Genomic DNA, 24,625 nt, shown 5'->3' with positions numbered 1-24,625 from the left:
ATTTTCAAAGCAATAATTAAGGTGGAGCTAGTCCTTCAATCATGGTACTTGTAGTTTGAAATTGTCCTCAATCTTCGTTCGAGGTCTCCACCACTGTCTAGTTTCAACAGCTTAGTTTCAATGGTGGTGGGACCTTAATGTCCATCCCTAGAACCTTTGCTCATACGCTTTAATTGTTAATGGAGCCTTTTTCTTGCACTTGGTTAATATTATAATTCGTTTTAGATTGCACTCCATGTGCACCGTTTGTCTTGATTTGAATTCAAATTTTGTTTACTTTAATCCTTTGAATTATGATCATAAATACTGTTGAGCTTGTGAAATCTGAAATCAACGTTAGGTTCAAAATTCTCCTCTTTAAGCCCCTTTATTTCTTCGGAATACAAACTTAGCACCAACTTAGACACCGGTATGAATTTGAAAATGAATGAAATTACATGTGTCAGTTTCGTTTTTGTCTTTGTTAAAAGGTGTCTGATCTTTGTTCAAAGGCGTCGATACAATATGCATATGTAGTAGTATGCACTAATTTAGATGTCTTTGTTCAAGTGTCCATACAATAGGGTTAAATATAGTATAGTATGCACTAATTTACCATTAGTCACAGTGTTTATGTTCTTGACATAGTGTATAATTTTATGTGTTTTTGACATAGCTTTTGCCTTTTGCTTTTTATTTGATATGTCTCTTTGTTTCTGCCTCTACCTTAGAGTGGAAACTTCGACCAATCAACTCATAAAAGTAAAAGTGAAGTTAGGCAAGATAAAAGTAAAACTTTATAATTCAACTAACTAAAATCATACTCTACTAATTCCCTCCCTTAACATTTTGAAGCCTATTTTGGTGAATAAGAACCTCTAACCAATCAAATTAAGGAGATTACAAGGGGCATTTGGTTCCATCTTAATTTCAAGATCATGTGAACTTGATCACTCGCACTCAAAATAAAAATGGTTTAGTTGATAATCCCCATTGAACTTATAGGTGAACTGACCAAAGTTTGATTCCCACAACACATGTTTGAATAGGAGCAATAAATCTTTACAAGCAACCAATCGCATGTTCATTCATCCATGTTCCTTCATTGTGTGTTTTTCTACTCGCTCTTCATGAAGCGTTTAAATTAAGATGCAGGAAAATGTTACCCTAGCTTATCGAAAACATTCCATACGACACCATTTAATATGCACACCTAGTAAAGCAAAAAAGAAAAAGACTTCACCTTCTAAAATTTCCAAAACCTAGAGAACAACTTTGGACCTCTAGTCACTTTCTCAACTATGGAAACCAAGGTAAGTGTGATGAAAGTTCCATATACCTTGGCGGGTATCGCCTTTAAATTAATTCTCCAATAACCTTTGAGTTAGGGAATAGGAAAAAAGTGAAAAAAAACCTAAAAGCAAACAACTTCCACTTGCATTTGTAACCCTTGGATGAAAGGAAAAATATCAAAAATGCAAAAGCATATCCCACCATCAAAGGTATAGTGATGTTAATGTAAATGAAAAGGGCCCCTCCATGTATAAACTCACATGGGCTGTAAAGGCTCTTTTTTTTTTCCACAACCAACATCCAATGAAAAAATTTATGTTGGGAGGTTAGTTGACTTGTTCTATTGCCTCAACCGGAATATAACTACCATTTAATTAGGGTTCTAGGACAGCCTGTAATTAGGTCAAGTATATTTAATGACATTTTCATATAAAGTGACTCTCATGATATTGACACCCATTAATAACAGACAAGTCTATGTTTCAAGCAAGAAAAAAAGAAAATGCTCATATATATGGAGTATATAGGAGAGATAATCAAATTATACTAATTAATAATTAGGTAATGTTATAATAAATATAAAATTCATATAAACTGAATATTAAATTGAAATTTTATATAATTTTATATTTTATTGAGATCAATCAGAATTAATATTTTATAGATTTTTATTAAACGTATAAAAATATTTTAAGTTTTAGGAAAATTTTGCTAGAGTTATTGATATGATATAAAATTTTAATACAATAATGAATTTTTGTAAAATTTAGATTTGTTTAAAACATTAGTGTGATATATCAGTTATCTAATCGTAACAATAATGCCATTCAATGTAATTAGGTTATTTAATCTTAATAGATGTCCTTAGGTATTTGTAAGGTTTGAATTTTTTCGATTCACTAGGAGACTAATCTTTAAGTCGAGACTCGACAACTGAATAATCATTCTCTTTCATATGTCTACAAACCAAAGCAGAAAGGTGGTACTGGCATTCGCGACTTTCGCCTAGTTAACCATATGTTATTAGGTAAATGGCGGTGGAGGTTGATCTTCGAAGCCTCTAGCCTTTGAAGGGTCATTTTATTTGCTATATATGTGATAATGACATCTTGTCTTTCTTAGGGGGGTAGGGTGACTAGTCTTCGGTGGATGTCTAGTTGGTGGAGATTGAGGTGTTTCTTCTAGAAATTAAAGCATACGATATCTCTAATTGATTTGTAGATAGTCCGAGGCTTAAGGTGGTATAATAATGCAGACCTCTTTCAGGGATGACTCGTGGTTAGGTAATACTTCTTTTAGAGTTATATTTAACATGCTTTATTCTATTTCTAACCATAAAAAAGAAAGGTGGATGAGATTGGTATTTTGGTAGATGAAAACATGGTCTATGACAAAGCTAGATGAGATTGATATTTTGGTAGATGAATGTATGGTCTATGACTTTTTGTGGAGGATGTTAGACGCTGGCCTAAAGATCTAGAGGGGGGGTGAATAGATCTCACTAAGTTTTTAAGGATTTTTCTACTGACTCGAGCGAAAGCGGTTCTGAATCGACTTGCGTCTATTCTGGACTGCTATTGCAAAGGTCGTATGTGTTTCAAAACCAAAGAGTAAGTGGAATTGATGGTGAAGTAATATGATAGCTAACCAATACGTTTAACAACTGAAATCCAATTAACTTCTAGATTGACAACTTTGATTTGCAATGCAGTAAGATTGGATTAAGCAAAAACACAAACACTTGGTGATAGGTTCAAATTGATAGTGATTCAAGTTGTGGTGAATTGTGATGTTTGTGCAGAACTTTAATTCACAATTTTAACACTTGAATCGTTGATCAATTTTGCACTTATAACCAATTATGAACAGAAAGTAAAAGAGAAAGTAAAAGCGACAAGAACACGATATTTGTTTAGGCAGTTCGTCGATCGTCCTCGCTACGACTACGTCTGCCCCCAATTCCAAATTGAAATTGGGTAATCTTTCATTAATGTTGAAAGTAGTATATACAAAGAAGATAACAAAGCGATAAACGATAAACCAATTATGTCGATCCTTTGAATCTTCTTCCCCCTTAATCTTGAGCCAGATCAAGGTTATCCAAGAGCTTCACTTTGATTCCCTTCTGCAGTGTCTTGATTCCTTGAACTCCCCGTTCCTCAATCGTTACACTCAGCCGAATCCTCAATGAACGCCTCTTGATAAAAACCCCCAAGAACCACCCGTCGTGGAGGACAAAACCCGCAGATTTTATTCACCAACAAACCCCACAAACCTTCACCCACTAGGAATCTTCAATTCCGTTCCATGGACGTTATCGAACTCATCACTAACCCGCAACGCAAGAATGATTATGTGTAATTGTGTTGGAGATGATGAAGAACGAAGATGAGAAGCGTTTGTGTATCTTTCAGTCGTTGGTGTTGCTTGAATAATTACCCTTGTACAATATATATGATTGCATAACAGTTAGAAGCAAGAAAAACTGATTTTTGAACTTTCTTGATCAGTTAGGTCGACCACTTGTAGTGCTTAGGTCGACCTAACAGAGCTTGCAGAATTTTGCTCCCAGTTAGGTCGACCTGTTGAAGGAGTAGGTCGACCAGAATCCTCTTCTGATGCATTCTGGGGACATTTTCACAGATTAGGTCGACCTAGTTGATGTGTAGGTCGACCTAACAGGCTGGTATGTAGAATTCATCAATTTAGGTCGACCTAAATGATGTGTGAGTCGACCTAGCAGGGACATATGAGTTTTTCTCCATTTTAGGTCGACCTGGGTTGATGGTAGGTCGACCTAACTGCTGTTTTTCTGCATTCTTCTTGTTTTGCTTGTGTTGAGGCAACCTATAAACATATACACATAATGGGTTGACTTATGAGTGATCAATGCTTGCTTTTCTTTAAGTTTTCTGCTTCAGTCTTGTTGTTTGAATGCTTATTTGAGTTTGCCATGAATCAAAAACATCTTTGAGTGTAATCTTGTATTCACAGAGGAAATCTCTCTTTGACTATGAACAGTATTTGATAGATGATCATCTTCTCATTATTCGAGTAATTACCATTTCATTAGAGAGAAAATTGGTGTTATTTGTTGGGATCAATGGTGTACACATTATTGCATATGTCTATGTTGCCATTTTTTAGGCGACTTATGCTACTTTTAACTTCCTTAATTGTTTGGAGCAAGAATCTGAATGATATGTTGTGTAGTTAGGCTCCCTAAAATGTGTTGATCTTTCGTTGATTTGAAAGGGTAGTTGTCCTACCCAAAGATCCTATCTCGCTTTTTAAGATTTTTTTCTTTCATAGGGAGTTTGGCTTTAATCAGAGGTGGGCTTATCACGGTTTAGCATTTAATTCTTTGGACTATTTTGATATATACCAAAATGATAACATTTTTACAGGTAGGACGATAAACGAGGAGTACTTGTAAGATATGACCATTTCCCTTGGGTGAAAATGGTTTCTTGATAGATCACCGACTTACTTGGAATCTTTTCTTAATTGATGTATGAGCCCTATCCTCTGCTGGAGCCAATAACGCTTTGAGAGTTTCGATTGGATTCTCTTAGTATTGTTGTCGTAAGTTATTTTTGGAGGATTCTGATTTATCGACGATGGTTCATGTTTTTGCGCCCTAGTCTATTTCTCTTTGATGGAGCTGGTGATCGTTGAAGTTCTTACCGCTTATTTTTGCTTTTCTGAATCTGTTCGTATTTTTCTTTGTGACCTTTTGAGTATATTATGTGCTGACTTTATAAGAATCTTTTCTATAATTTTTTTTTTTTGGAAATTTTCTACACACAATGATTGAGTAGTCCAAAAATTAAACTTATATTTCTTTTTACGAAAAGTATTGTTAACTAAATAGTTAATTGAGATCTTAATTTTATCACTAGTTTTTTTATATATGTTATATAATTTTGAACCTCTTATTGTCTGTTTAAAACAACGTTATCTTTCTTAAAGTTAAATTTTAAGAGGTTTTTAAGCTGAAAAATAGTATCATAAAAACTTGCAATTTTTATGCTGGTAAACACAAAAACAAACACATTTAAAACAATAAGATGAATATTTTATTTTTCTCTTAGCTAGGCTTAACCCTAACGTATCAATATGATACATTTAAGCCAAACCTTGGTTAATATTTTCCTTAGGTAATCCCATAGATGTACACAATTTAACTCATACTAAAAGAAAAATGAATAGTGGTAAAGACAAAAGATTCCATTTCTTTTATATTTGTAGGTAATTCATTAATTGATGAGGATATATGCACAATGTGCTAACTAATTCTTAATATAATATATTCATATACTTAATCTTAGATTTGATTATGTGAAGTGTAGAATTCAACAATTTTTTTTTTTAAAAGGGTTATATATAGCATTCATATTTAGTCTTAATTCTTTTCTTCAAATTATCGTATTTTTAATGGTTTTCATTCATATTATTTTATCTCTTTTGTTAAAATTCAATATCTAATTCAAACAAACAATTCTTTAATTTTTTTCATTCTTTCTTAATTTTTTACATGTAAGTTTATTACTTTATAAGCATATTTTTTATTTTATAAAAATTAGAGTTTTTTTTAAAGATAAATTAAATATAAATTTGTAAGCGTCAATTGTTTATGGATAAAAAAAAACCTTAGTCTATGATTGAATTTTAGTTAATATTTTGCAAGGACCCATCATAACGCATAAAAGGATTGGTAAAGTTTCGTGAAATTTCAAAGCAGTCTCAATTTATTTTAATTTTTAAAGTAAAAACATAAACACATTGTTTTCAAGATGCAAAAACAACATAAACATAGACCTACACATCACATTTTTATCTATTTTTTATAGAGATTTCTAAAAAAACAAATATAAAGTAATTAAAAAGTTCCGCAGCATTTCAGAGACGCCTCAATCTATTATGATTTTTGGAGTATCAATCGTTCAAGAGGCAGAAACTACATAAACATAGGCACTCACATCATGTTTTTACCTAACTTTTTTGTAGAGATTTTTATGACAACAAAAGTAGAGGAATTGCAAAATTTCGTAACATTGCAGAGATACCTTAATTTATTTTGATTTGTTTCCTCGTGAAAAATATATTTATATTTGTTTTGGTGAAAAAATCAAAATAAATGGAAATTTGTTCAAAATGTCACGAAATTTTGCAGATCCTTTTTAAATATTACAAGGGAAGTCCCTGCAAAATATTAGCTAAACATTCAATCATAGGTCAATGTATGTTTTGTTTCTATTTCATGGAAAATCATTATTTAAAAATTCATATTTAATTCATCTCACGTAAAAAATTCAAATTTTGTGTAAAAGATGTTTAAAAAGTGATAAACGTTCATGCAAGAAATCATGAAAGGATGAAAAAATTGAAGAATTGCATGTTTAGATCTTTAGATATTGCATTTGCTACATATTAACTATTTCTTATTCAAATATAATGTTGATCTTAACGATATGACATACAATGTCAACACCTTTACGGCATCAGTATTGTAATACTTCCAACCACTAAAATATTTTCACGTGACGTGACACATTAACTTCTTTTAATTAACGTTAACACGAGAGAATGAGAGAACAAAAACATAGGTGAAAAACATTAAAAATACTGTCTAAAAGACTTTTTTTTAAGAGAAACAACTAACTTATTTAATCTTAAATAAAATTCATATATAAATAGTCTCATAAAAAGTGTTCATAGTCAATTAGGTATTATAAGAGTCAATATGGCATAGTTTTAACTTATAAGAGTTAATATGGGATAGTTATAACTTATAAGGAAACAATTCTCTAACTTCCAAATTTCTCACTTTTCCTAATTTTAAGTTTATTTTATGAGAGAGAACTGAAACAGAAGTAACAAATTTGGAGAGAAACCATATAAGAGAAAGAGATTGTGTTATTAAAAAGAGATAGACTGAGGGTTAATGTACACTTTTCTTAGTAAAGTTACAAAATCAACACCCAACTTATAAGAGTAAGAATTTTTCAATTTTTTTCCACGAGAATGGTTCGGTGATCAGACACATATCAGTAAGAAGTAGATATGTAAATTTTTTTTCTTGGCAAATTTAGATTTGTTTAATTTGTGATAATATTTTTTATTTTTAAGTTTCTAAAATTTGTATTAGTCTATTTGTTTATAAAAAATATTATATTTTAATAATGAACAATTTTATTTTATTTTTTTGAAACAATGAAAATGCAAAAAATTCTTAATTAAAATGAGTTAAATATAAGGTAATTTATATTTAAATATATTCACATAAAAATAAGTTGAATAATTAATTTTATAACTAATAAAATACAATTTGAGGTAAAAATTATAAATCCTGTCTTAAAGTTATAATCAAATTTAAAAGCCAAAATCAATTTCAATCAACATCATATCCATCCCATCCATGTCAAAACTAAGTTTTTATTGTTTAACTAAATAATACCACTTTTGATCATTTAATTTTAGTAAATCACATCTGTCATTTTCATCTAACACATAAACAAAGTTGGTGAAAGACAGTGTGACATTTGATGTTATTTTAGCAGTTAAGATGCATAATAAAAAACCTTATTCTACCCTAAAATTTAGAGAATAAAATGTTTCATGTTCTCCATATCTTAGGTTTTATAAGAAAAGGTTAACAAACCAAATATGAAGTGATATTTTTAAAACTTAACTGACCAATTTATTATTGAGGGACAAAAAGTGTTTCAACTTTCAATCAAATTAATTTTATGTCTCAAATAAAAACAATTCACTTTAAATGACAAATAAAATATCTCACTTATTGGTGAAAACTTTAGTAATTGAATTATGTTACTTTTCACTCTAAATAACTTTTCATTCTAGAGGAGGTAAATTTTATTGACCATAGCATAGGCCTTCATTACTGATGGGCACACAAAATATAAATGCAATGCTGACACGTAAAGAACTTAGCACTGGAAAATAATATTCCAAGCAAAGAGCTGTGGCTATTTTATGAACCTATTTTTTTCAGTTTCTATTTTCTTACTATTTCAATAATTGAGTAGTGTATTATACTCATAAGTGAAAATAGAAAAGTGTCAGTGTATAAGATAGTGCTAAAAAAAATTAAATGAAGTAGAAAAAGGACAGTTTAAATTTGCCGCAAGTGATGGATCTATTTGATAAAGTCACATTTCAGTTACCCTAGTTGCTGTTTTTTTGGTTAGGACCCTCCTGAAATTTTGAAAGGGATGTTGAGAGAAAAAAACTATTTTGAAAATGATGTTAAGGGGAAAAAAAAAGAAAAATATTGTACCCTTTTAAATTTACATATTAAGTGATTAGTCAAATTTTATGGAGATTAGTTAATAGTGAAGGTGATTAATAATATATCACACCTATGACATGATAAAAATAAAATCTTGTTCTCTCTTCATGTTCTTTTAGACATAAATTTGAAGAAAAAAGAATTGTGAAGATTTATTTCCCTTTCTAAGTAATCAAAGGTAATGTCTTTTTAGTGACACATTTTAATAAAAAAATTTGTATATAAGTAAAAGAATTTAAAAATTAATATTTATGTGCTAAATATGTTGAAATGAAAACATAGAAAATACAGTAAATAATATATTTAACAAATGGTGCAACCCTATTATGGCCCAATAGTTTAGGGCCGTTGTATACATCCAAACAACAAACAGTTGGTTGTTACAAAAAAAGAAACCAACACATAGAAGAAATCTATCACAATACCCCCTAAAGTGGAACTAACACCTCTACATATTTTATAATACTAAAAATAATTCTCTCATTTTTTTTTCATTAAAAATATGTTGTAAAAATATTTCTCTGTCACAACAAATTTCGTAGTTTATTAAAAAAAATTGGTATTGAATTTTACCGAATTATTTGAAATATTTGATGCGTTATGCGTATCAAAAACTTTATTGGATTTTAAAAAAATATGATATCCTGGATATTTTTAGTAGTGTTATTTTTGAACAGTTGTGATTGCACCGACAATTTTGTGTGATCCATAATGATTTAAAATTATATAATATGTCTAATATGTTCTTAACAAAAACACCTTACAATGTCTTAAAATTGGTATCTCATATTTGTGTACTTCAACGATATGAGTCTTCCTATTGATTTTAGGTTCATAGAGGACACCCTTCTTGATGTTTTAAAATTTACATCGGATAATCTCTTGCGCTACCCACACAATTGAAGAGTGAATAAGATTGACTATCATTCACCATCAATTAATAACGAAGGAAAGATGAAGTTCAACAAATTTGAGTTAAAGACCTATGAAGATTTAAGAGTTATGTGGAACACATATCATTGATACAAAACAAAGGATCCAACAAGGTGGATGTGACAGTAGCGGGATCGGTCGATGATACTAAAAAGATGTTGAAACTTTATGAATCATATAATAATGTTTAAGTTTTGTTCATATTATTTTGGCTAAATTACCTCATGGGTCCTTTAAGTTTTTTAATAGTAACAAGTTAGTCGTTTATGATTTAATTGTAACAAGTTAGTCCTTTTTCGCTACTTGTTGGTCCTTTATGTTAACTAACGCCTACACTGTTAACCTTTTTCTCAAAATCCTTTCCAAAAAAGCTGAAGTAACATTAATGGTACTGATATGTCACGTAACATGGGTCAAAGAGCATCATTGGATAATATAATAAAATTTTCAGAATTTTTTAGTGCATAAATGTATTTTTAAATTAATTAAAATGCACACAAAAGAAGAAATTAAAGAAAAATAGTAAAACAGAAAATAAAATTCTCATAAAATTACATGAAGTATAAAATGAGAGGAAATATTTTTAGAAATTTTTTCATAATTTTTGGACCAAAAATGGATTTAATATGAATTTTAGAAGTTAAAATAAAACTAATAGAACAAAATAAATTAGAAATAAGTCAACGGTGCATGCGTTAATTAACATAAAGGATCCAAATGTAACAAAAAAATATAAAGAACTGACTTGTTACAATTAAAAAACTTAAAGGACCCTGGAGGTAATTTAGCCTATTATTTTCTTGTTAAGTAATGTTAAGCAATGTTCATGTTATGCTATTTTATGTTCATCCTGCAGTAATGTAATGTTAAGTTAAAATGTCAATAATATAATACAAACCCAAAATAATGTCTGTGACGATAAATAATGAACAAACTAATAAAATCTATGTCGATCCACCTAGAGCAATGTGTGCTATATGAGATAACTTTGCATAGACCTCACCATCAGGATTTGTCAAACTGGTGAGGATACTGATTTACTGGTTCATTGGTCGAACCACACGTCTAAACATGTTAACTTGGTAGAATAAACCGATCTCTATAATAAAACTATATAGTTATTAAAGTGATTGAACCAGATGATTCAGTATCTAAAAAAATAATGACACCTTCAAATTTCATAATTTCAAAATATTATAGTTTCACATGTTCATGCTTTAAATACAAATTTTAAACATAGCCATCACACACACAACAAAATTGTGCAAAATACAAATTCAAATAATTTTTAGACAAAGTCTAACTCTAATAAATTTAATTTTAAGGAGAGAGAGTGGTTCCAAATAATTTTGAACAAATTCTATTTATATTTCAATTTTATTTTTTAAAATGTCTGAGGAAAAAAAAGCAAGCATTTAACCCATCAGTTTTCCAAAATTGTCGATTCACTAATTTTTTACCGCTTTTGACATGTTCTTACCGGTTTTCATCTGTTTAAAAATACATGACGATGCAAGCCAAGACCAAGAAAAATTATTGATATAATCCAACACTGATTCCGCCTCCGACAATCCGACCTTGAAGCAAATCACATTCTGTAACTGCCAAAAAAAAGGCATAAACAAATAGCTAGCCATTTACAATTTTTGGAATTGAACTATTTGGTTCATTCCTGAACTCCAATATATGCAGGAAGCCAACTCAATCCACCATACTTAAGTCACCAAATTCAGTTAGCTACCTGATTCAAAAGACTCACCAGCTACAAACTACCTAATTTTCAAAACAAACTTTAATAGTCTACTACAATCTTGCATAAATGGATCTTACACAAAAAAGAAATTTCATTAGGCCTGCACTGCAAAATTTAACAGGTATGTTTTGTGAGCAATCCTAAGTCCAACTCTACATTGCCATTTCAGCAGCACTCTTGACAACAAAAGTTGCAGAACAAGTCTTTTGACATTAATGCCAAACCACTAACGATAATCCAAATCCATACAATATCCTAATCATCAATATTTTTCCTTGAATAATTCCTTTGTGAGCTAATGCTTCTCTAGATGGTAACTTGTTGAGAATTACTCTCCATCCAAACATATGAACCTTCATTGGAACATTTGTATTCCACAATCTATCCAACTTTTTATTGGAGTTCACACCTCCATAGATGCACAAGAAGCTTGAAGATGAAGATGAAAGAATAGAGAGAAGAGAAAGAGAGAGAGAGAAATAATTATTTAACTAACTTTCTAACAAACTCAATTTCTGAAATTGTGATTCAACAACATTACAACTAACTGAATGAGATTTAGTTTTTATACTCCAACTAAAATGAAAGCTAAATACAAATGAGACTTAAATGCAAGTTAAACTCAAATGCACATTAAATGCAACTTAACAGCTTGAATTTTAATTACAACTAACACTATCCCTTAATTCATATTCAAATTAAAATCAACAACACCAATTCTATTCCTCAAATTGATTAATTGTTCAGTCTTGATAGCCTTGGTCAGTATATAAACAAGTTTCTTTTGAGTGCTACAGTGAACCACCTCAAGCACTCCATTTTAAACTTGATTTTGCAAAAAATGATACTTAGTATCTATATGCTTTCTTCTCCCATGAAGCACTGGGTTCTTAGAAAAGTTTATTGCTGACTTGTTATTAATCATCAACTTGAATGGTTTGATCACCTTGAACTTCAGCTACTGCAGCAAATTAGCCAAACATCTTGACAAGCTAACAAAACTTTAGCAATGTATTCAGCTTCACACGTTGACAATGCAACCACAGGTTGCTTCTTGGAACACCAAGAAATGGAAACACCCAGATACATAAACATGTAACCTGTAATGCTTCTTCTGTCAACTCTGTCTCCACACCAGTAAGAGTCCGAATAGCAAATTAGCTCAGCAACATTTGATACTCACACTCCAGATGAAAACAAAATTCCATGCTTCAGAGTTCCCTTTACATACTTGAGTATCCTGACCGCTGCTTGATAATGTGACCGTTTTGGTTTACTCATAAACCTACTCACCATTCCAACTGCATAGCAAATTTCAGGTCTAGTATTGCACATATAACTCTCCTGCCTTATTTAAAAGCAAAGATTCTTTTTTTAAATTTATTGGATAATAAATGTATCTGGTTTACATAAAAGACCTAATGTATTCACTACTCAATGAACCTAAACAAAATCTTTGTTTATAAATAAAATTAGGAAGGAGTAGATTTTTAAATATGAGTAAAATGTTGACATTTAAATATTTTTAATCTAAATCCAACAATACACATATAGAAAAAAAAAATACATTTCCCCTCCCTCTGAATCATGTCGGTTTAATTAGATAGTTTTTATGTTTATTTTTTATAATAGCACCATTTTCTCATGCACCCATATTTGATCCTACTAACTAGTAGACCTTAATAATGATTGAAAACAACTACTAATAGACAATAACATCAATTACAAAAATTCAAACTCGTATTTTCTACGCCATCTTCATATATTCCACATTTTTTTTTTTATGTATGGAACTATACATGTACACGTTATATAATGTGCTACACTACTTTGGAAAATATAAACTTCTCATTTTGTCTTTATTATGTTTTTATGAGATTTTCAAACCATAGTGGATATATGGACCAATACTATACAGAATTCAATTTTAATTATTCAGTTGAATAGTATTTTTGACATTCTATTCTATATGCACTTTGATAATTATATCATTTTCCATAAATGTCTTTTCGTGTAGAATCCTTATCTCTAAATTGCATTTTTTGTTGTCCCTATGGTTAGAATCATGCATCACTTTTTGCTATTCTTGATATATATAGAAAAATTGGATCTAAAATGGAACACCTTTTATTTTTCATTTTGATAATATAAAAAAATAATAATGGATGGACAATGTGCTTTCTGTGATGAAATCCACTATTTTTGAAATTAAAGGGAACCTTTATTTCATAACATTGGGTCCTCATAAATTACGTATAGCACTAAAATCATTAGAGGACGAAACAAAAATGGTTATGATATTAACACGTGAAAGAATTTTTTTTGTTGTTGTTGAAATGAATATGAATATTGAAGCATACAATTTTTTTGTGTGTGTGTGTGTGAATAAGCATACAAATTAAATTTAAGAGCTTATACTGTTTTTCCAATGAAAGAGCCTCAACTAATTTAAACCAACAAAGAAAAAATAAAAGGTTAGTTACATGATTTATTCCCAATAAAAATTTGCAAATTAATAAAATCCAAACAAAAAGTAGAAAATGATATTTACAACATAAGAGGATTAATGGTAAGTTAAAGAAATTTTTGTATAGTTTGAAGTAGTCTCAAGAAAATGATACAAATGTTTTGATTCATTCATGTTTTAGATTTGACTACAATAGATGTGAGTATGACAATTGTGTTTATGATTCTTGATGATTGTTCTTTTTTTTTTTATATATTTTTTATTATTGTTCATATATGAGATAATGATTGTCGATAATAGTTTAAATGAATTGAAAATTTTATTGGAATAGAAATTTGACTTGAAGGACTTATGCAACTCTTAAAAGAGCTATGTTGAAAAACAATGTTATAAGTGTTAGAAAGTTATGGCTTTCTAAGAAAAGCTATGTTGAAAATGTGTTAGAAATATTTGATATGAGTTATTTTAAGGCTGTAAGAATTCCAACGACGAATCACTTTAAGCTTTTCTTGGATCAGTGTTCAAAGACAAATGAAAAAGTTGAGGATATATCAAAGGCATTATGCTAGTGTTATTAATTGTTCAATATATTGTATGGTTTTCAGTACACTATATTTGACACAAGTGGTAAGTCAAATTTGCAAAGTTATGTTCACACCAACTAAGTGACATCGGAAAATATTCAAATGGATTTTCATGTTCTTGAAAGATACAATAGATCATGGTATTATGTTTAGATGAGGGTGGAATGGTCCTTCAGATGTAGGATGTAACACCCCATTTCTACCCCGATAAATATTTAAGAATTCGAGTTTCAAAATTTCTCACAAATAAATGAGGCGTCACATATTCACTTCATAACAAATCACTTAATTGCATTTAGCGGATACATAGCACTTTCTTTGGTTAATTAAACAAATACTCAGCATATAATACTCTTCAAAAGAGAATAACTTCTTTTATTAGAACATGGCAGAATCATAGTTCTCAATCTTTAAATCAATAACATTTTATTCAGCTAAGATAAAACAATAAACAACAACATCAAAAACATCATAAATCTTCCCCTCGAGTGCTACGTATCAGAGCGACAACCGACTCGATTAACAACAACTAAATCTTCACACGCGAATACCTGCACATTACTGATATAAAGGCAACGGCGAATAAGAGGAAAGAGTGAGATATCAAATCATATAAGTGAGCGTATGATAAATTGTATATTAGGATTCAAATATATATAGTTATGACATCACCGGTATTAATATTGCCATACACATCATGCTTTCACCAATTCATAAATCTCACATACTTCTCATCGCATCATAACTCACAACACTTCATGTTCGCATCAATATATATATATATATATATATATATATATATATATATATATATATATATATATATATATATATATATATATATATATATATATATATATCATTCATTTACTTTGCAAGTCAAGTCATGATACATCACAAGTAGAAATCACAATTTTAGTCTCAAAACATCACAACATATAAGTGAAATTCTGGTATGACAGACTCAGGATGTCACAAGTGATGTCAAGACGTCTGATCTGACATTAATAAAACAGACAAGACAAGGTAGGAATACATAACACAATGCAGAAAATAAAGAACACAACAGAATTGTTCACCCAGTTCGGTTTAATCAACCTACTCTAGGGGCATACCATGTTAGAACAAGAAATGTTATGATCAATATTCTTAGTTTTGATGATAACATTATATATGAATTTTGTATAAGACAATGTGGTACTCTAATTATTCATATTTTCCATTTCAGGAAAAGTCTAAAAGAGTATGCACAAAATAAGCATTCAGAAGCACTGACCCAGAAGTTCCGGATGACTTCATCATAACATGGCCTGTCAGACATCAGAAGACGGTCTTGAAGAAATCAGAACATGATCTGGAAAGCATCAGAAGATGGCAGTCAGAAGCAAAGCTTTGAAGATCTGATGGTATCACGCTCCAAAGCACTTCCATAGTCTGTTGGTTGAAGTTGCATCTACACCAAAGCTGAAGACTCTGATATTCTAATGTTATTCTAATAGTCTGAGTCCAGAAGCAAGTACAAGATGAAAAGGCTACAACGTCAAATCTGTCTGACTGACAAAAGGAACGTTAGAAGCTACAAAAGGCAAAGTCAGAAAAAGCAGTTGAAGCATGACTCGAGGTAGTTGACAAAAGAGTGAAACATTAAATGTAATAGTGTACTATTCACGCAAAGCATTAAATGCTTCCAACGGTCACATTTCCTCACTGCCTATATATAGAAGTTCTGATTCAGAAGCAGCAACAACTCTCTAACGCAAAGTACCAAAACGTTGTCAAAACGCTATCACACAAAATTAAAGAAGAACTTCATCTTCAACTTCACAACTTTGTAATATCTTAGTGAGTGTTTATATATATTTATAATTTGCACAATTTTATATATCCTCATTATTCTTATATATTAAAACAAAAATGAGTCTTCTCTAATCATCCGACATTTGCCTTGACTTCATCATTATTTTATATTAAATAATTAAAATAAAATAAATATAATAAGTTGGTAAAAAAATCATTTCTTACTAAATAACTAAAAAATAAAATTAAATAAATATAAAAAAACTAAAATAACCTTAATTTAATAGTGTGTGTGTGTATATATATATATATATATATATATATATATATATATATATATATATATATATATATATATATATATATATATATATATATATATATATATATATATATGCGCACGCGCATGTGAGTTAGTGGTGACGCGTGCACACACACGCGTATATCACAACTAAGTCACACGCGCATGTGACTTAGTGGTGATATATAATAGTTGTTAGAAATTGATATTTTATATATATATATATATATATATATATATATATATATATATATATATATATATATATATATATATATATATATATATTAATGTATGTTGTTGTATGTGTTCTTCTCAACCATATTATTTGATGAAAAATATTCTGTTAAATTGTTCTATATTTTATTTTGGAAATATATGAATACTAGATATTTTAATTTTTTTACTAGCAAATTTTAACTTATTTACACATTTTAATTTTTATTTATTTAGGACTCTAGTGAACTTACTAATTAATGTAATATATTAAGATGATAAAAATTACTTAAAATAGTGTCAATCTATTACTAATGTTAAGATGATAAGAATTTAGAATTTTTGCATATTATCAAAGATTTTGTACATAGCCAAAAAAGAGAATGAAAAAAGTCAATGTTGGGTGAGACCAAATTAAATAAGAATTTCCTGAGAGAATGATTTTTGTATTTTTTTTTTGTTTAATTTTATGTTGAATCATAAATTACCGTCTAGAGAACCTCGTATCAAACAATATACATTAAAGTACATATGTTATGTTATGCTATCGGTATATATTTTAAGATTAGTTTGACATCGTAGTCTTATTATTAGTTATCCGCTGTCGAGCCACCTATCATTCAGAATAGAAGATTTTTTATTGGTGGAATGAATCACATTCTTGAATTTATGATCAAAAGAAAACTTGTCTTTTTTTTAAAAAAAAAAATTATCTGTGGGATGAAAGTGAAACAACTTTATCATATCATTAGTTATACCTTTTGGGACTTTTCTTCATAGTGCCAGAGTTTTCTTCCATGAAAAAGACAAGTAAAATATTACTACTTTCTTATATAAAAATTAATAAAATTGAACTTAACATCTGTTAACCATTTTAGTAAATATTACTACTATTTACACATGTTAAAAATGCAATTGGAATATTTATTAATTTTTTTATATTGGTTTGAAGCCTTTTAAAATTTGAACTGTTCTCCGAATTCTTTGGTTGGGCCGACCCAGAATTAAAAATGCAATGTGGCTTACCATTGAGTTTTGTTAGATCATCACGTGCCAACCATGCCAACAGATTAGAAGCTAGAAAAATAACGCCATACACGTATCTTGCCATCGAAGGGGTTGATATATTTTTGAATTGTTTATACCATTTTTCTTGGTTACTTTCTCCTTCTCCTGTCTCCATTTTTGTCTTCTTCCACTAAACACTGCACAATAATTTAAAATGAATAAAGTGAAATATGTAATTAAAAGAAAATTTGTCTTTGTCTTTTTATTCTTAAAAAATTATCTGTTGGATGAAAGTGAAACAACTTTATCATATCATTAGTTATACCTTTTGGGACTTTTCTTCATAGTGCCAGAGTTTTCTTCCATGAAAAAGACAAGTAAAATATTACTACTTTCTTATATAAAAATTAACAAAATTGAACTTAACATCTGTTAACCATTTTAGTAAATATTACTACTATTTATACATGTTAAAAATGCAATTGGAATATTTATTAATTTTTTATATTGGTTTGAAGCCTTTTAAAATTTGAACTGTTCTCCGAATTCTTTGGTTGGGCCGACCTAGAATTAAAATATATATATATATATATATATATATATATATATATATATATATATATATATATATATATATATATATATATATATATATATATATATATATATATATATAACATAATAATTACATTTGCGATGTGGCTTACCTTTGAGTTTTGTTAGTTCATCACGTGCCAACCATGCCAACAGATTAAAAGCTAGAAAAATAACGCCATACACGTATCTTGCCATCGAAGGGGTTGATATATTTTTGAATTGTTTATACCATTTTTCTTGGTTACTTTCTCCTTCTCCTGTCTCCATTTTTGTCTTCTTCCACTAAACACTGCACAATAATTTAAATTGAATAAAGTGAAATATGTAATTAAAAGAAAATTTATCTTTGTCTTTTTATTCTTAAAAAAATATCTGTTGGATGAAAGTGAAACAACTTTATGATATCATTAGTTATACCTTTTGGGACTTTTCTTCATAGTGCCAGAGTTTTCTTCCATGAAAAAGACAAGTAAAATATTACTACTTTCTTATATAAAAATTAACAAAATTGAACTTAACATCTGTTAACCATTTTAGTAAATATTACTACTATTTATACATGTTAAAAATGCAATTGGAATATTTATTAGTTTTTTTATATTGGTTTGAAGCCTTTTAAAATTTGAACTGTTCTCCGAATTCTCTGGTTGGGACGACCCAAAATTCAAATATATATATATATATATATATATATATATATATATATATATATATATATATATATATCATAATAATTACATTTGCGATGCGGGTTACCTTTGAGTTTTGTTAGTTCATCACGTGCCAACCATGCCAACAGATTAGAAGCTAGAAAAATAACGCCATACACGTATCTTGCCATCGAAGGGGTTGATATCTTTTTGAATTGTTTATACCATTTTTCTTGGTTACTTTCTCCTTCTCCTGTCTCCATTTTTGTCTTCTTCCACTAAGCACTGCACAATAATTTAAAATGAATAAAGTGAAATATGTAATTAAAAGAAAATTTGTCTTTGTCTTTTTATTCTTAAAAAATTATATGTTGGATGAAAGTGAAACAACTTTATCATATCATTAGTTATACCTTTTGGGACTTTTCTTCATAGTGCCAGAGTTTTCTTCCATGAAAAAGACAAGTAAAATATTACTACTTTCTTATATAAAAATTAACGAAATTGAACTTAACATCTGTTAACCATTTTAGTAAATATTACTACTATTTATACATGTTAAAAATGCAATTGGAATGTTTATTAATTTTTTTATATTGGTTTGAAGCCTTTTAAAATTTGAAGTGTTCTCCGAATTCTTTGGTTGGGCCGACCCATAATTTAAATATATATAACATAATAATTACATTTGCGATGCGGCTTACCTTTAAGCTTTGTTAGTTCATCACGTGCCAACCATGCCAACATATTAGAAGCTAGAAAAATAACGCCATACATGTATCTTGCCATCGAAGGGGTTGATATCTTTTTGAATTGTTTATACCATTTTTCTTGGTTACTTTCTCCTTCTCTTGTCTCCATTTTTGTCTTCTTCCACTAAACACTGCACAATAATTTAAAATGAATAAAGTTAAATATGTAATTAAAAGAAAATTTGTCTTTGTCTTTTTATTCTTAAAAAATTATCTTTTGGATGAAAGTGAAACAACTTTATCATATCATTAGTTATACCTTTTGGGACTTTTCTTCATAGTGCCAGAGTTTTCTTCCATGAAAAAGACAAGTAAAATATTACTACTTTCTTATATAAAAATTAACAAAATTGAACTTAACATCTGTTAACCATTTTAGTAAATAATGAAGTAGTTGATTGACAGTCAAGTGACTATTTCAAATATTTTTTTTATCATCTTAACATTATTATATCAGAAAATAATTTAATTAGTAATTTCACTAAACTCCAAAATATATATAAAAGAAAGGTTAAATGTGTAAATAGGTTAAAAAATTTAAGTACAAAAAAAAAATGTTAAACTTCAGCTCAGTCAAATATGCCACAACATTGTTGAATAAGATAGAACAATTTAACAAGAGAATATTTCTTCATCAAATATAATATGGTTGAGATGAGCACATACAACAACATAAATTAATAATGGCCACAGATTAATGACATAAAAAAATAGAACAAATAAAATTAAAGATTAAGAGGAAGTACCTTAAAAAAACAAATTCTGAATGAATCTCTTCCTCTTATTGTTTGCAATTGAAAGAAATAAAAAACACAGAGAGGTGTTTGTTGTTTTGAAGGTTTTAAAATTATGATAAAGAAGATATAGGCATGGAGTGAAGAAATAAATGAACAGAGAAGAAGTGGTGGTTGCTTTTAATAGCTTTTTTTTTAAAAAACTTTTTTGAACCTTTTATTTTCCAGCCGTAAAAAAAATATAGAGACAGGAGAAGGCAACAAAGAAAGATGGTGGGGACTAAAGGATTCTTCATGGTGTAAACAATTCAATAACATATCAAATATTTTGATGGCAAGATATGTATATGGCCTTATATTTCCAGCTGCTAATCTCTTAGCATGGTTTGCGCGTGATGAACTCTCTAGCATTAGTACACTAACAAAACTCAAAGGTATGATGATGACCCTGCAACCGCATCACAACCATAATTATAGATGTATTTTTTCAAAATATATCAGTTTGCACCATAACCATATATGCGGCCGCATGTTTACAAGTATGCAAGGATGAAAAGGAGTGTTTGGGAGCAAATGGTGTCTTGAGAGTGAGCATGGGTTGCTGTGTATCCTTGAAAAATATATTTGCATATGATCTATTTGATGAAAGGCTCTAATGAGATTTTTATTTTTCTATCATGAAAGTGAACCTTAATTCTTGATAAGCTATTTTTTATGATGATGTTTTGGTCAACTACAAGAGCTTCTAAATTGAATGAAGCAAGAGATAAATGGCACTCTGGATGGTGGTCAATAAAGATTGTTCTATGGATTCTTTTGACAAATTTTCCATTTTTACTTCCTTCTCCTTTGATTGAACTCTATGGTTGGTAAACTTTGTCTCTTCAAAAATCAAACTCTATATATTTGTAAATGTTTTATAAACCGTCCATCCTGATGATTCAATCAGTTGAACTGGGAATCTATATCGTTTAATATTTGGTTATTTGACTATTCGAGTGGTTTAAAGCAGTTGAATCATGATTTTCTGGTTAGACATTCAATCCAATTTTTAAAATATTATAGTTTTTTTCTTTTTCTTTTGGGCAAGGCAGGTAGCACAATTTGGTGTTGGGTGGGTATACTTTTCATTCTCTTCTAAATGATTGCACCGCCATATTCTTATAAATTGCTCACTCCTTCAAATGGTAAAAACCCTGTCGAAGTAGACAAAAATGAGAAACTCCCAAAGAAAACATATACTTTTGACGTCACCAAGTGTGACAAATTTTTTGATTTATTAGTAAAAGATGGCCAGAAGATAGTACCACCTAATTCTAAAATTCATCCGTTAGAACAACGGAAGAAACGAGGTTTCTATAAATATCATGGATTTTTGGGTCATAAAATCTCACAATGTTCTCTTTTCAGGGATCTGATTCAAAATGAAACCTACACACACACACTGACACACACACAAAATATATATATATATATATATATATATATATATATATATATATATATATATATATATGTGCACGCGCGCACGCGTATATCACCACTAAGTCACATGCGCGTGTGTGTGTGTATATATATATATATATATATATATATATATATATATATATATATACACACGCGCGTATGTGACTTAGTGGTGATATATAATAGTTGTTAGAAATTGATATTTTTCTAACATAATAATTACTTTACTTGTTGTTACTTTGTTTTACTTGTTGTCCTTATTATAATTATTAGATTCTTGCTTGTCAAGATAGTAAAATTATTTGGAAGTCTCTAATCCGAGCTAATATTCTTATTTAAAGATAGAGATAGTGAGTTATCCCTTTTAGCACCAGACTTAGATATTTGACTCAATCGGAATGACACACATTGTTAACGGCACCAACAAAATATTTGTGTTGCTCTAAGAAGCTAGGGTTAGCAGATGTTGATGAATTCTTAGTGTGATTTGTTATCTATAGGAAAGACCAAGAAAGATTAGGACCACCGTAGTGTGATTTGTTATCTGTTGGGTGGGTATACTTTTCATTCTCTTCTAAATGATTAAACCATATTGTTATTACTATTTTAAATTGATATATGATTGATTATATTGTTTATCTTTTTCAGGGTCTTCCTCCTAATTCAACTAATAAGCATAACCAGCTTCATTAATTGGCTTAATGTTTATTTTGCATCTGAAACATATGCAGAAAGATTGTAAGATTTTCTATGTTAATAAACTAATATGCAAGTTCATCATTGGTATTTACATTATTAACATTGAATTCATGTGGAGAAAAATTCATGTGATGATATTTGCAACAACTTCATATTTTATATGTTTGGTGGGAATAATTTTTATGTACATTTAGTATGCACCAATATCATCATGTCTTCTCAACATTTTCTTCATTACTTGGTTTTAGTACTTCTCCAACTCATGACAAGTGTATCTATTCACCCAAAAGTAAGTTTTATTTTAATCTCATTTTATATGCTTAACTCACATTTTCTACAATCATAATTTCATGTGTAAATTTTCTTTCTTAATAGGTAAATGGTGGACTTCTAAGTCCAGGGTTGATGGGAATGTATGTTGTTTTTCTTTGTTGGTGTGCAATTAGAAGGTAAGAATATCGTAATGTTTGATTCTGCGGTGATAAAAATCAATTTTGACGGCATATGAATGTTAATACATATTTGTGCATGCAGTGAACCCGAAGGAGATCAATGCATCCGGAAGGTAGGAATTATACCCGGAACTAACCGGCTAAACATCATTGTAATATTTCTTATTTAATGCTCTACTCAAATTCAAACTTAATGTTGGAATTTTGAATCAACCGTGGTTGAACGACCGGAAGAGACTAATCGGGTCTTGGTCAAACCAGTTTGTTCATTTTTGACATCATTGCTTAAAACATTATCTAACATTACTTTTTCAATATTTACTGACATGTGACATTAACTGTTGGCAAAGTTTTGTTATTGGAATACTGGCAATAGTTTTTGCAACATTTTCAACATGCATAGATTCTAAATCCTACCAGGTTTGTTACAAATATAAAAATCAAATTTGACTTTTAATATAGTTTTCTGCAATACATATCTAACACTAACAAATATAGTTAATTTATAGTTAAAGAAGAGTGAGAAGCCAACACAAGAAAATGATGTTTCATATGGTTATGACTTCTTTCATTTTTGTTTTTGCCGTAGGAGCTATATAATTTGCAATTCTATTGGTTGGATGGAATAATCATCATTCTATGAAAAAGTATGGTTCCGTCTAGTAAAAGTTAAGGGCATCATCATACTAGGATTTTAGAAGCATGTTTATTTGATGTTAACTTTTTCTTTCTTTAAGAGCAACCATACAATTTGTGTAAATAAGATACTATTACTATGTTTTTGTGTATATGGTCACTTGATGTGGAATGAACCAGTGCTTGGGTTAGAATAATAAATGAATGGTTGGCAGTCCAAGTATATTGTAAGTTTATTTTTCTTTCTGAAGTATTATGATCAACTCAAATATACAATATTAACATTATATTATGATCAGTGTCCATCATGTGTTTGTCTAACAACGACATGACACAATACTGACATGTATAGTTTCAATCAATTACTTTAATTTTCTTAAAATATTATTACCAATGTTAGTGTTTAGTAGATTATAATGCAGGGTTATTAGGATATATATATATATATATATATATATATATATATATATATATATATATATATATATATATATATATATATATATATATATATATATATATTGTGTGTGTGCGTGTGCGCGCGCGCTTGTCTGTGTTTTTGTGTTTTTGTGCTTTTGTATGTTTATATTTTTAATAGTGAATTGAATCACATTCTTGAATTTGTGATTGAATAGTGTTTAGTGGAAGAAAGAAGATGGAGGCAGGAGAAAACAAAAAAGAAAGGTCGTGTGGACTAAAGGATTTTTTATGGTGTAAACAATTAAAAAACATATCAAATCCTTTTATGGCAAGATATGTATATGGCTTTATTTTTCTAGTCACTATGCCAAACAAGACCTTAGACAACGCTTTTTTTGGCTTTAGACAGCGCTTTAAAGTACTGGCTATTCCAGCGCTGCTGTAGGTAAAGACAATGCTTTTTTTGAAGGTAAAAGCGCTGCTAAATCCCCCCTTCAAGCACCCCTTTATGGAAGTTTGTGTATATTGTAAGTTTATTTTTCTTTCTCAAATATTATGATCAATTAAAAATA

At 29.3% G+C, this 24,625-nt stretch overlaps 1 pseudogene; it reads left to right on the top strand.

The window, feature by feature from the left end:
* The first annotated feature begins 20,602 nt into the window (after nt 1-20,602).
* Nucleotides 20,603-23,167, top strand: LOC131594881 (uncharacterized; annotated as a pseudogene).
* The last annotated feature ends 1,458 nt before the right edge of the window (nt 23,168-24,625 follow it).

This window comes from Vicia villosa, linkage group LG4 (assembly GCF_029867415.1).
Source record: "Vicia villosa cultivar HV-30 ecotype Madison, WI linkage group LG4, Vvil1.0, whole genome shotgun sequence".
NCBI lineage: Eukaryota > Viridiplantae > Streptophyta > Magnoliopsida > Fabales > Fabaceae > Vicia > Vicia villosa.
Note: the sequence above shows the minus strand (reverse complement) of the source record. Positions and strands in the feature narration are given on the sequence as shown.